The sequence below is a fragment of the Aegilops tauschii genome, chromosome 5 (assembly GCF_002575655.3).
Source record: "Aegilops tauschii subsp. strangulata cultivar AL8/78 chromosome 5, Aet v6.0, whole genome shotgun sequence".
Taxonomy (NCBI): Eukaryota; Viridiplantae; Streptophyta; class Magnoliopsida; order Poales; family Poaceae; genus Aegilops; species Aegilops tauschii.
In genome coordinates this window covers 369,786,657-369,798,657 of record NC_053039.3, presented here as the reverse complement: position 1 = coordinate 369,798,657, position 12,001 = coordinate 369,786,657, and the positions used below count along the sequence as shown (strand labels likewise).

The window sequence follows — 12,001 nt, the reverse complement described above, 5'->3', positions numbered from 1 at the left end:
ATCTGGCTGCCCGTTTCTTTTGTTCCTCCTCATCGCAAACGGTTCATTGAACTGAACCGTATGCCCTCATCGCACACACAACTAAAACCTGAACCGTGTTTGATGCATCCGTGATCGCAAACATTTTACACATTTCCGACGGTTTTCATAGTACACCGTTTGCGATTATGGCATCGCACACAGTTTCTCGAAGGGTCTCTGATCGTAGTGTCGCGTTAGCACCATCCTGCAGTAGTGCTAGATTGCAAGGCTGATTTTAATACTAGCACTCTCCATGCAGCTCCTCAATAATTGTAGTCAATTGGTTGGACAGTCTTCTTGTTTTCATCATTTTTCTAGTTATATACGTAGTTGGCTGGGATTATAATGCTATCTTTGCTTACTGTTAACTGTCGAAATTGATGTAGAAAGATAAACAGTTGTTGATCGCTTCCACGATCTGATAGAAACGTCAATTAGTAAGTGAAAATAGACATGTGTGCCTACTTGTATTTTATAGGAGTTTCTGGGACTGTGACATGTTGGTCATCCTTCTGTGATTGGTTATATATGTTAGGCATGTGGAAAAGGGCTGAAGAATCCATAGCAAGAACTGAGAGGCTATATAATTTTGCATTTACATAAGTCACTTGCCCCAATTCTTTGGTACTGCCCTGATTTTTCAGGGGCGTACATGTTGGGGATTTCTTATCTGCACGTCCATTCCTTAGTCGCCTTACGTGTTTGTCGTTTGTTCCACTTAAAATGCCCACAACTTCTCTGAACTTTCCAAGACCACATCCTTGTTGATGTGTCTGCGCCATATGATTGCAGAAAGCACCTGGGATATACTAAGCAGAGTGGTGCCTTAATAGCTTCTTGCATTTTGTTGCACTTGCATCTCAGCAATTACACTAAAATCTGATTTCTCTGGTTGTGCTACTGACATGTCTTTATATTTCTTGGCAGATTAACATATTCAAGTCAAGATGGTTAGGTTTGGGAAAAAGTTGACGGCCGACCAAGTTCCAGAGTGGAGAGGGTATGATTCAGGGTTTTTTCCCACCTTGTACTGACCTGTATCATTGAGTTCTCCAAATATTCTGTCAACTGCTTCTGATGAAACTTATCTCGATTTCTTACCATGTTTACTGAACAAGAAGATAAAGAAACATTGCAATAATTGAACATTGTAATTGAGTGCCCATCTAATTGGTGTAAAAAATTGCACACTTGGCCTTGGCTACCAATTTTTTAACGTTGCATTGTTGATTCAATGTTCACGGTTACTATATAAACTACAAGCCGATGAAGAAGAAAGTAAAACAATATGGGCAGCAGCTCCAACAGGGAGAGAAAGACCGTCGCCGTGTTCTCAAGGATTTCTCAAAGATGCTTGATGATCAGGTAATGCTAAGAGATGGATCTCTGCCAATTCATTACTTCATTCTCCCTTATCTGAGTTTAACCTGCAGACTTTAGGTTTTTTGTGGTGTGGACAGTGCAGTGACAGGGGTTGCAGCCTTGTGGGATCTAATACATGTTTCTTACTGCAGCTTTAAGCTTCGCTGTCATCTAACTCTTTCTAGTTAATTTTTGTTATCTGTATTTGAACCTATAAAAATGGGTGATCTGTACACTTGTCATCTACTACATGTGTTTCCTGAACATGTCTAAAGCTTTTATAAGAAATGCAGTTCTGAGCTCAGGCAATCGTAGGATGACTAGACACATACTACATATGATTTGAGATGTATATGTATGCTAATTGATGTTTCAACGGGTGCTCATATACTTCCTCGGCAACATGGGAAGCTTTCACATTTGGTCTAGTTGTCTCTATGGGTTAGCGACTTAGCATACATGTTGTAATCAACTTTCACATTTGCTTCTATGACAAGTAAGGTCTATTTTCATTCATAGGTAGAAGATAGCAACAGAGTGGGAAGGTTTGTGCAGAGATCTTACCTCGAGGTTATCACAGATGCGCACAATATGACACCGAATTGGCCAAAAATAGGGAGCTACAAGATGAACTTTTAAAGGTTGGTTCCATTTTCTGTATATGCCTTGTACACTCTTATATTCTCCCATGATTGAAGTCTGCAATGCTTATGAGACAATCTTTGTTTGTAGGTTAAGACCTCACTGTCTGCTTCAACGAAGAGATTTGAAGAGTTGCAAAAGGTAATTTTGGGGCAAATTTCCATTGCTGCAGGATAATGAGATGTTGAAGCGGCAGACTGAATCCATGACACCGAAGTGCAATTGCGGCAGATTATCTCTATTTCTCCTTTTCATTTTTCTTATTATTGGAGTGAGAACAGGTAGAATGAGGAACTGTGTGATAGTAGATACAACAACCGTAGTAGAAAGAAACTTATGTTTGCAATTCTTAATGACACACATACTTGCATGTTCTTTGAAGTGGTCAATCGTGAGTACCAATGCATAATGATGGGGTTTTGGCTCATTTATTGGCTTCGGTGTCCAGTTAAGCATGAAATAGGAGCCCATGTCAATTATGTATCCTCTTACTGGATGTGTTCTAATGCTGGTTTATTATAAATCTTGTATTTGTAATGATGTGTACTGGTTTATTTTTTTAATTCCTAATAAGTTAGTAGTAGCGTGGGTAGGAAACTGAGCGCTACTAGTATATAGGATACTAGTAGCGTTGGTTGTTTACCCACGCTACTACTATTTCATTAGTAGTAGCGCGTGTACGTAATAGCAGTAGCGCGGGTGGCACACGCTACTACTAACAAAGTTAGTAGTAGCGTGGGTTTAACCCACGCTACTACTAACTATTAGCTGTGGCGCGATACTAGTAGCGCGGGTACCCGCGCTACTAGTAGCCTTTTTCCTAGTAGTTATCCATCCCGCGAACTCCCAATCCACGTGCCGAACGGACGACACCTCCGCTTCAACACACATACGGCTTGATGACGCCTTCACCTCCTTGATCTAGCGAGCGATGGTGAAGTGGTAGCTCGAGTCCTCCGGCAGCATGACGGCGTGGTGGCGGTGGTGGTGGCGGAATCTCAGTAGAGCTTCGCTAAGCACTACGGAGAGGAAGAGGGATGCGAAGGTGGAGGGGCGTGGGAAATAGCCCCTCCAAGCCCGAGGGCGCAGCTAAGGGGGAGAGGACTTGGACTCCAAGTCCAATCCTATTCCTACTAGGACTCCTTCCTTTTTTGCCTTCCCTAGCCACATGGGCTTTTGAGGACTTGGTGTGCCTAGCCCAATAAGGCCAGGGCGCCTCCCCGCAGCCCATGCTATCCCTTGGGTCGTGGTGAACCCACTTGTGGACTTCCGGACCCCTCCGGAATCCTCCGAAACCTTCTGGAAGCTTCCCGGTACAATACACAAAAAAATGCACCTTTTTCCGGAAACCAAAATATGACATCCCATATATAAATCTTTACCTCTCGACCATTCCGAGACTCCTCGTGATGTCCGGGATCTCATCCGGGACTCCGAACAACATTTGGTTACCACTCATCAAATATCCCAATACTTACTCTAGCGTCAACGAACGTTAAGCGTGCGACCCTACGGGTTCGGGAATTATGTAGTCATGACCGAGACACCTCTTCGGTCAATAACCAATAGCGGGACCTGGATGCCCATATTGATTCCTACATATTCCACGACGACCTTTTATCGGTTGAACCTTTATGACAACATACTTAATTCCCTTTGTCTGTCGGTATGTTACTTGCCCGAGATTCGAACGTCGGTATCTCTATACCTAGTTCAATCTCATTACCGGCAAGTCTCTTTACTCGTTCCGTAATACATCATCTTGCAACTAACTCCTTAGTCACTTTGCTTGCAAGCTTCTTGTGATGTGTATTACTGAGAGGGCCCAGAGATACCTCTCCGATACACGGAGTGACAAATCCCAATCTCGATTCACACCAACTCAACAGACACCTTCAGAGATACCCGTAGAGCAGCTTTATGATCACTCAGTTACGTTGTGACGTTTGATAGCACAGAAGGTATTCCTCCAGTATCCGGGAGTTGCATGATCTCATGGTCGAAGGAACATGTATTTGACATTAACAAAGCAGTAGCAATAAACTGAATGATCATATGCTAAGCTAACGGATGGGTCTTGTCCATCACATCATTCTCCTAATGATGTGATCGTGTTATCAAATGACAACTCATGTCTATTTTTAGGAAACTTTAACCATCTTTGATCAACGAGCTAGTCTAGTAGAGGCTTACTAGGGACACGGTATTTGTTTATGTATCCACACATGTATTTAAGTTTCCGGTCAATACAATTCTAGCATGAATAATAAACCTTTATCATGATTAAGGAAATATAATAGTAACCATTTTATCATTGCCTCTAGGGCATATTTCCATCAGTGGTGGCGGAGATGATGCTGATGGTGGTGGTGATGGTGGTGGCCGAGAGGATGGCGGTGGTGATGGTGTTGGCCAAGAGGATGGTGGAGTTGATTTCTTCGCTAACGACATCGTTTGACTGGTGGTGGCCGAGGGGGTGGTGGTGCATGCCTAAGATTGGCTCGATTCACAACATATACATGCTATGTTTGTGGTGATTTTGGATCAAACATTGTGTTTGTAGTGACGTCTTTTGGGTGAACTTCGTATGTTTAAATTTGAAAAATGTGATGATGAAACCTTGAGTTATGACAGTTATGCTATGCATGTTTTAATTTGAATGTTTTTAAGGTATGTATTGTGTAGTTTTTGAAGTTTGTGCGGCTACGACACAAAATCTACAAAATTTTATTTTTACTCCACTACTATAGGGGATTGGCTAGGTGCGGCCACCATTAGTGGAGTAAGAATTTACTCCACTAACTTTACTCCGCCGTTTACTCCCTTAACTTCTAGGGGATCGGTTAGAAATGCCCTAAGTGCTATCCCTTCAAATACTTGAGCACTTCGCTCCGGCTATAGCTTCCTAGACCCAACGATGAGGATTGCCATGGTATTATTTTGCCGAACACCTGGAATCCTCGCTTCGTAGGCATGCCGCTGCCCACAAGCCAAATCATCAATAGTGGGGGTGAGCGACGACAGACCTCGTCTCAGTAGCAAATTGAACCAGACTTCATGCGCGGAAGGGCATTGAATCATGATCTAGTCGATAGTTTCTGCACTTTGGTTGCACAAGGCACATCCGAGAGGGCGAGGAAGAGAACGCCTTTCAGACAATCTTATGAAAGCAAGATATTTTCATCTTACATGTCCTTACTTTTTTGTGTATATAATTGTAGTCAAGGCAAACAACATTAGTTTTATTATTATTGTTACCTCTATAGATCAACATCATATATCTACTTTTGGAGGTAGATTTTTGCAATATTATCAGGCCGTTAGCTTGGCTTGCGGTGAAAAAAGGGTTGTGTTTAGCTTGTTATGCCATTTCAATGTGTTAATTACTCCACACCCCTTAGCCCCTTCATTCTATTAGGCTCTTCTTCAAAATTTGGTCGATTTCTATTTCTAAGCTCACAGCTAAAATTTCTCATTGCAAAGTTGTCCTCTCGCCCGTTAGATGGTGACCGTTATGCTTGATTTCTTGCTAATAAATGATCTGCCTATAGAATTAAGGAAGAAATAGGAGATTTTCCCTAGAGCGCGATGTTAGGGAACGTAGTAATTTCAAAAAAAAATCCTACGCACACGCAAGATCATGGTGATGCATAGCAACGAGAGGGGAGAGTGTTGTCCACGTACCCTCGTAGACCGACAGCGGAAGCGTTATCACAACGCGGTTGATGTAGTCATACGTCTTCATGATCCGACCGATCAAGTACCAAACGCACGGCACCTCCGAGTTCAGCACACGTTCAGCTCGATGACGTCCCTCGAACTCCGATCCAGCCGAGTGTTGAGGGAGAGTTTCATCAGCACGATGGCGTGGTGACGATGATGATGTTCCACCGACGCAGGGCTTCGCCTAAGCTCCGCAACGGTATTATTGAGGTGTAATATGGTGGGGGGGGCACCGCACACGGCTAAAATATCGTATATCAAGTGTGTTTAGAGGTGCCCCCTTGCCCCCGTATATAAAGGAGCAAGGGGGAGGCCGGCTGCCCTAGGCGCACCAAGGAGAGGGGGGGAGTCCTCCTCCTAGTAGGAGTAGGACTCCCCTTTCCTAGTCCAACTAGGAAAAGAGGGGGGGGGGAAGGAAAGAGAGGGAGAGGGAGAGGGAAAGGGGGCTGCGCCCCCTCTCCTAGTCCAACTAGGATTCCTCCTGGGAGGGGGCGCGCCACCTCCTGGCTGCTGCCCTCTCTCTCCCCTCTAGGCCCACTAAGGCCCAATACTTCCCCGGGGGGTTCCGGTAACCCTCCGGCACTCCGGTTTAATCCGAAACTTCTCCAGAACACTTCCGGTGTCCGAATATAGTCGTCCAATATATCAATCTTTATGTCTCGACCATTTCGAGACTCCTCGTCATGTCCGTGATCACATCCGGGACTCCGAACAACCTTCGGTACATCAAATATATAAACTCATAATATAACAGTCATCGTAACTTTAAGCGTGCGGACCCTACGGGTTCGAGAACTATGTAGACATGACCGAGACACCTCTCCGGTCAATAACCAATGGCGGAACCTGGATGCTCATATTGGTTCCTACATATTCTACGAAGATCTTTATCGGTCAGACCACATAACAACATACGTTGTTCCCTTTGTCATCGGTATGTTACTTGCCCGAGATTCGATCGTCGGTATCTCGATACCTAGTTCAATCTCGTTACCGGCAAGTCTCTTTACTTGTTCCGTAATACATCATCCCACAACTAACTCATTAGTCACAATGCTTGCAAGGCTTATAGTGATGTGCATTACTGAGTGGGCCCAGAGATACCTCTCCGACAATCGGAGTGACAAATCTTAATCTCGAAATACGCCAACCCAACAAGTACCTTTGGAGACACCTGTAGAGCACCTTTATAATCACCCATTTACATTGTGACGTTTGGTAGCACACAAAGTGTTCCTCCGGTAAACGGGAGTTGCATAATCTCATAGTCATAGGAACATGTATAAGTCACGAAGAAAGCAATAGCAACATACTAAACGATCGGGTGCTAAGCTAACGGAATGGGTCAAGTCAATCACGCCATTCTCCTAATGAGGTGATCCCGTTAATCAAATGACAACTCATGTCTATGGCTAGGAAACATAACCATCTTTGATTAACGAGCTAGTCAAGTAGAGGCATACTAGTGACAGTCTGTTTGTCTATGTATTCACACATGTATTATGTTTCCGGTTAATACAATTCTAGCATGAATAATAAACAGTTATCATGATATAAGGAAATAAATAATACTTTATTATTGCCTCTAGGGCATATTTCCTTCAGTCTCCCACTTGCACTAGAGTCAATAATCTAGATTACACAGTAATGATTCTCACACCCATGGAGTCTTGGTGCTGATCATGTTTTGCTCGTGGAAGAGGCTTAGTCAACGGGTCTGCAACATTCAGATCCATATGTATCTTGCAAATTTCTATGTCTCCTACCTGGACTAAATCCCGGATGGAATTGAAGCGTCTTTTGATGTGCTTGGTTCTCTTGTGAAATCTGGATTCCTTTGCTAAGGCAATTGCACCAGTATTGTCACAAAAGATTTTCATTGGTTCCGATGCACTAGGTATAACACCTAGATCGGATATGAACTCCTTCATCCAGACTCCTTCATTTGCTGCTTCCAAAGCAGCTATGTACTCTGCTTCACACGTAGATCCCGCCACGACACTTTGCTTAGAACTGCACCAACTGACAGCTCCACCGTTCAATGTAAATACGTATCCGGTTTGCGATTTAGAATCATCCGGATCAGTGTCAAAGCTTGCATCAACGTAACCACTTACGATGAGCTCTTTTTCACCTCCATAAACGAGAAACATATCCTTAGTCCTTTTCAGGTATTTCAGGATGTTCTTGACCGCTGTCCAGTGATCCACTCCGGGATTACTTTGGTACCTCCCTGCTAAACTTATAGCAAGGCACACATCAGGTCTGGTACACAGCATTGCATACATGATAGAGCCTATGGCTGAAGCATAGGGAACACCTTTCATCTTCTCTCTATCTTCAGCAGTGGTCGGGCATTGAGTCTTACTCAATCTCACACCTTGTAGTATAGGCAAGAACCCTTTCTTTGCTTGATCCATTTTGAACTTCTTCAAAACTTTGTCAAGGTATGTGCTTTGTGAAAGTCCTATTAAGCGTCTTGATCTATCTCTATAGATCTTAATGCCTAATATATATGCAGCTTCAACGAGGTCTTTCATTAAAAAACTCTTATTCAAGTATCCCTTTATGCTATCCAGAAATTCTATATCATTTCCAATCAGTAATATGTCATCCACATATAATATCAGAAATGCTACTGAGCTCCCACTCACTTTCTTGTAAATACAGGCTTCTCCAAAAGTCTGTATAAAACCAAATGCTCTGATCACACTATCAAAGCGTTTATTCCAACTCCGAGAGGCTTGCACCAGTCCATAAATGGATCGCTGGAGCTTGCACACTTTGTTAGCTCCCTTTGGATCGACAAAACCTTCTGGTTGCATCATATACAACTCTTCTTCCAAAAAACCATTCAGGAATGCAGTTTTGACATCCATTTGCCAAATTTCATAATCATAAAATGCGGCAATTGCTAACATGATTCGGACAGACTTACGCATCGCTACGGGTGAGAAGGTCTCATCGTAGTCAATCCCTTGAACTTGTCGAAAACCTTTCACAACAAGTCGAGCTTTATAGACAGTAACATTACCATCAGTGTCAGTCTTCTTCTTGAAGATCCATTTATTTTCAATGGCTTGCCGACCATCGGGCAAGTCAACGAAAGTCCATACTTTGTTCTCATACATGGATCCCATCTCGGATTTCATGGCTTCAAGCCATTTTGCGGAATCTGGGCTCACCATCGCTTCTTCATAGTTCGTAGGTTCATCATGGTCTAGTAACATGACCTCCAGAACAGGATTACCGTACCACTCTGGTGCGGATCTTGATCTAGTTGACCTACGAGGTTCAGTAATAACTTGATCTGAAGTTTCATGATCATTATCATTAACTTCCTCACTAATTGGTGTAGGTGTTGCAGAAACTGATTTCCGCGATGATCTACTTTCCAATAAGGGAGCAGGTACAGTTACCTCATCAAGTTCTACTTTCCTCCCACTCACATCTTTCGAGAGAAACTCCTTCTCTAGAAAGGATCCATTCCTAGCAACGAATATCTTGCCTTCGGATCTGTGATAGAAGGTGTACCCAGCAGTCTCTTTTGGGTATCCTATGAAGACACATTTATCCGATTTAGGTTCGAGCTTATCAGGTTGAAGTTTCTTCACATAAGCATTGCAACCCCAAACTTTAAGATACGACAACTTTCGTTTCTTGCCAAATCATAGTTCATAAGGTGTCGTTTCAACGGATTTCAATGGTGCCCTATTTAGAGTGAATGCAGCCGTCTCTAAAGCATAACCCCAAAACGGTAGCGGTAAATCAGTAAGAGACATCATAGATCGCACCATATCTAATAAAGTACGATTACGACATTCGGACACACCATTACGCTGTGGTGTTCAGGGTGGCGTGAGTTGCGAAACTATTCCGCATTGTTTCAAATGTAGGCCAAACTCGTAACTCAAATATTCTCCTCCACGATCAGATCGTAGGAATTTTATTTTCTTGTTACGATGATTTTCAACTTCACTCTGAAATTCTTTGAACTTTTCAAATGTTTCAGACTTATGTTTCATTAAGTAGATATACCCATATCTGCTCAAATCATCTGTGAAGGTGAGAAAATAACGATATCCGCCACGAGCCTCAATATTCATCGGACCACACACATCTGTATGTATGATTTCCAACAAATCTGTTGCTGTCTCCATAGTTCCGGAGAACGGTGTTTTTGTCATCTTGCCCATGAGGCACGGTTCGCAAGTACCAAGTGATTCATAATCAAGTGATTCCAAAAGTCCATCAGCATGGAGTTTCTTCATGCGCTTTACACCGATATGACCTAAACGGCAGTGCCACAAATAATTTGCACTGTCATTATCAACTCTGCATCATTTGGCTTCGACATTATGAATATGTGTGTCACTACTATCAAGATTCATTAAAAATTGACCACTCTTCAAGGGTGCATGACCATAAAAGATATTATTCATATAAATAGAACAACCATTATTCTCTGATTTAAATGAATAACCGTCTCGCATTAAACAAGATCCAGATATAATGTTCATGCTCAAAACTGGCACCAAATAACAATTATTTAGGTCTAAAACTAATCCCGAAGGTAGATGTAGAGGTAGCGTGCCGACGGCGATCACATCGACTTTGGAACCATTTCCCACGCGCATCGTCACCTCGTCCTTAGCCAATCTTCGCTTAATCTGTAGCCCCTGTTTCGAGTTGCAAATATTAGCAACAGAACCAGTATCAAATACCCAGGTGCTACTGCGAGTATTAGTAAGGTACACATCAATAACATGTATATCACATATACCTTTGTTAACCTTGCCATCCTTCTTATCCGCCAAATACTTGGGGCAGTTCCGCTTCCAGTGACCAGTCTGCTTACAGTAGAAGCACTCAGTTTCAGGCTTAGGTCCAGACTTGGATTTCTTGTCCTGAACAGCAACTTGCTTGCTGTTCTTCTTGAAGTTCCCTTTCTTCTCCCCTTTGCCCTTTTTCTTGAAACTAGTGGTTTTACTGACCATCAACACTTGATGCTCCTTTTTGATTTCTACCTCCGCTGCCTTTAGCATTGCGAAGAGCTCGGGAATTGTCTTATCCATCCCTTTCATGTTATAGTTCATCACGAAGCTCATGTAGCTTGGTGGCAGTGATTGAAGAATTCTGTCAATGACGCAATCATCCGGAAGTTGAACTCCCAGTTGAATCAAGTGATTATTATACCCAGACATTCTGAGTATATGCTCACTGACAGAACTATTCTCTTCCATCTTGCAGCTATATAACTTATTGGAGACTTCATATCTCTCAATCCGGGCATTTGCTTGAAATATTAACTTCAACTCCTGGAACATCTCATATGCTCCATGACGTTCAAAACGTCGTTGAAGACCCGGTTCTAAGCCGTAAAGCATGGCACACTGAACTATTGAGTAGTCATCAGCTTTGCTCTGCCAGACGTTCATAACTTCTGGCGTCGCTCTTGCAGGAGGCCTGGCACCTAGCGGTGCTTCTAGGACGTAATTCTTCTGTGCAGCAATGAGGATAATCCTCAAGTTACGGACCCAGTCCGTGTAATTGCTACCATCATCTTTCAACTTAGCTTTCTCAAGGAACGCATTAAAATTCAACGGAACAACAGCACGGGCCAGTTATCTACAATTAACATAGACAAGCAAGATACTATGAGGTACTAAGTTCATGATAAATTTAAGTTCAATTAATCATATTACTTAAGAACTCCCACTTAGATAGACATCCCTCTAATCATCTAAGTGATTACGTGATCCAAATCAACTAAACCATGTCCGATTAACACGTGAGATGGAGTAGTTTCAATGGTGAACATCACTATGTTGATCATATCTGCTATATGATTCACGCTCGACCTTTCGGTCTCTGTGTTCCGAGGCCATATTTGTATATGCTAGGCTCGTCAAGTTTAACCTGAGTATTCCGCGTGTGCAACTGTTTTGCACCCATTGTATTTGAACGTAGAGCCTATCACACCCGATTAACACGTGGTGTCTCAGCACGAAGAACTTTCGCAACGGTGCATACTCAGGGAGAACACTTTATCTTGAAATTTTAGTGAGAGATCATCTTATAATGCTACCGTCAATCAAAGCAAGATAAGATGCATAAAGCATTAACATCACATGCAATTAATATAAGTGATATGATATGGCCATCATTATCTTGTGCTTGTGATCTCTATCTCCGAAGCACCGTGCTTGTGATCTCCATCTCCGAAGCACCGTCATGATCACCATCGTCACCG

General features: G+C 42.8%; 1 long non-coding RNA gene across 1 annotated transcript; it reads left to right on the top strand.

Annotated features, from left to right (window-relative positions):
* The first annotated feature begins 646 nt into the window (after positions 1-646).
* LOC109778698 (uncharacterized) lies at positions 647-2,597 on the top strand. The gene is made up of 3 exons (XR_002236649.4): positions 647-1,386; positions 1,903-2,024; positions 2,116-2,597. It is a non-coding gene; the product is annotated as an uncharacterized lncRNA (long non-coding RNA).
* The last annotated feature ends 9,404 nt before the right edge of the window (positions 2,598-12,001 follow it).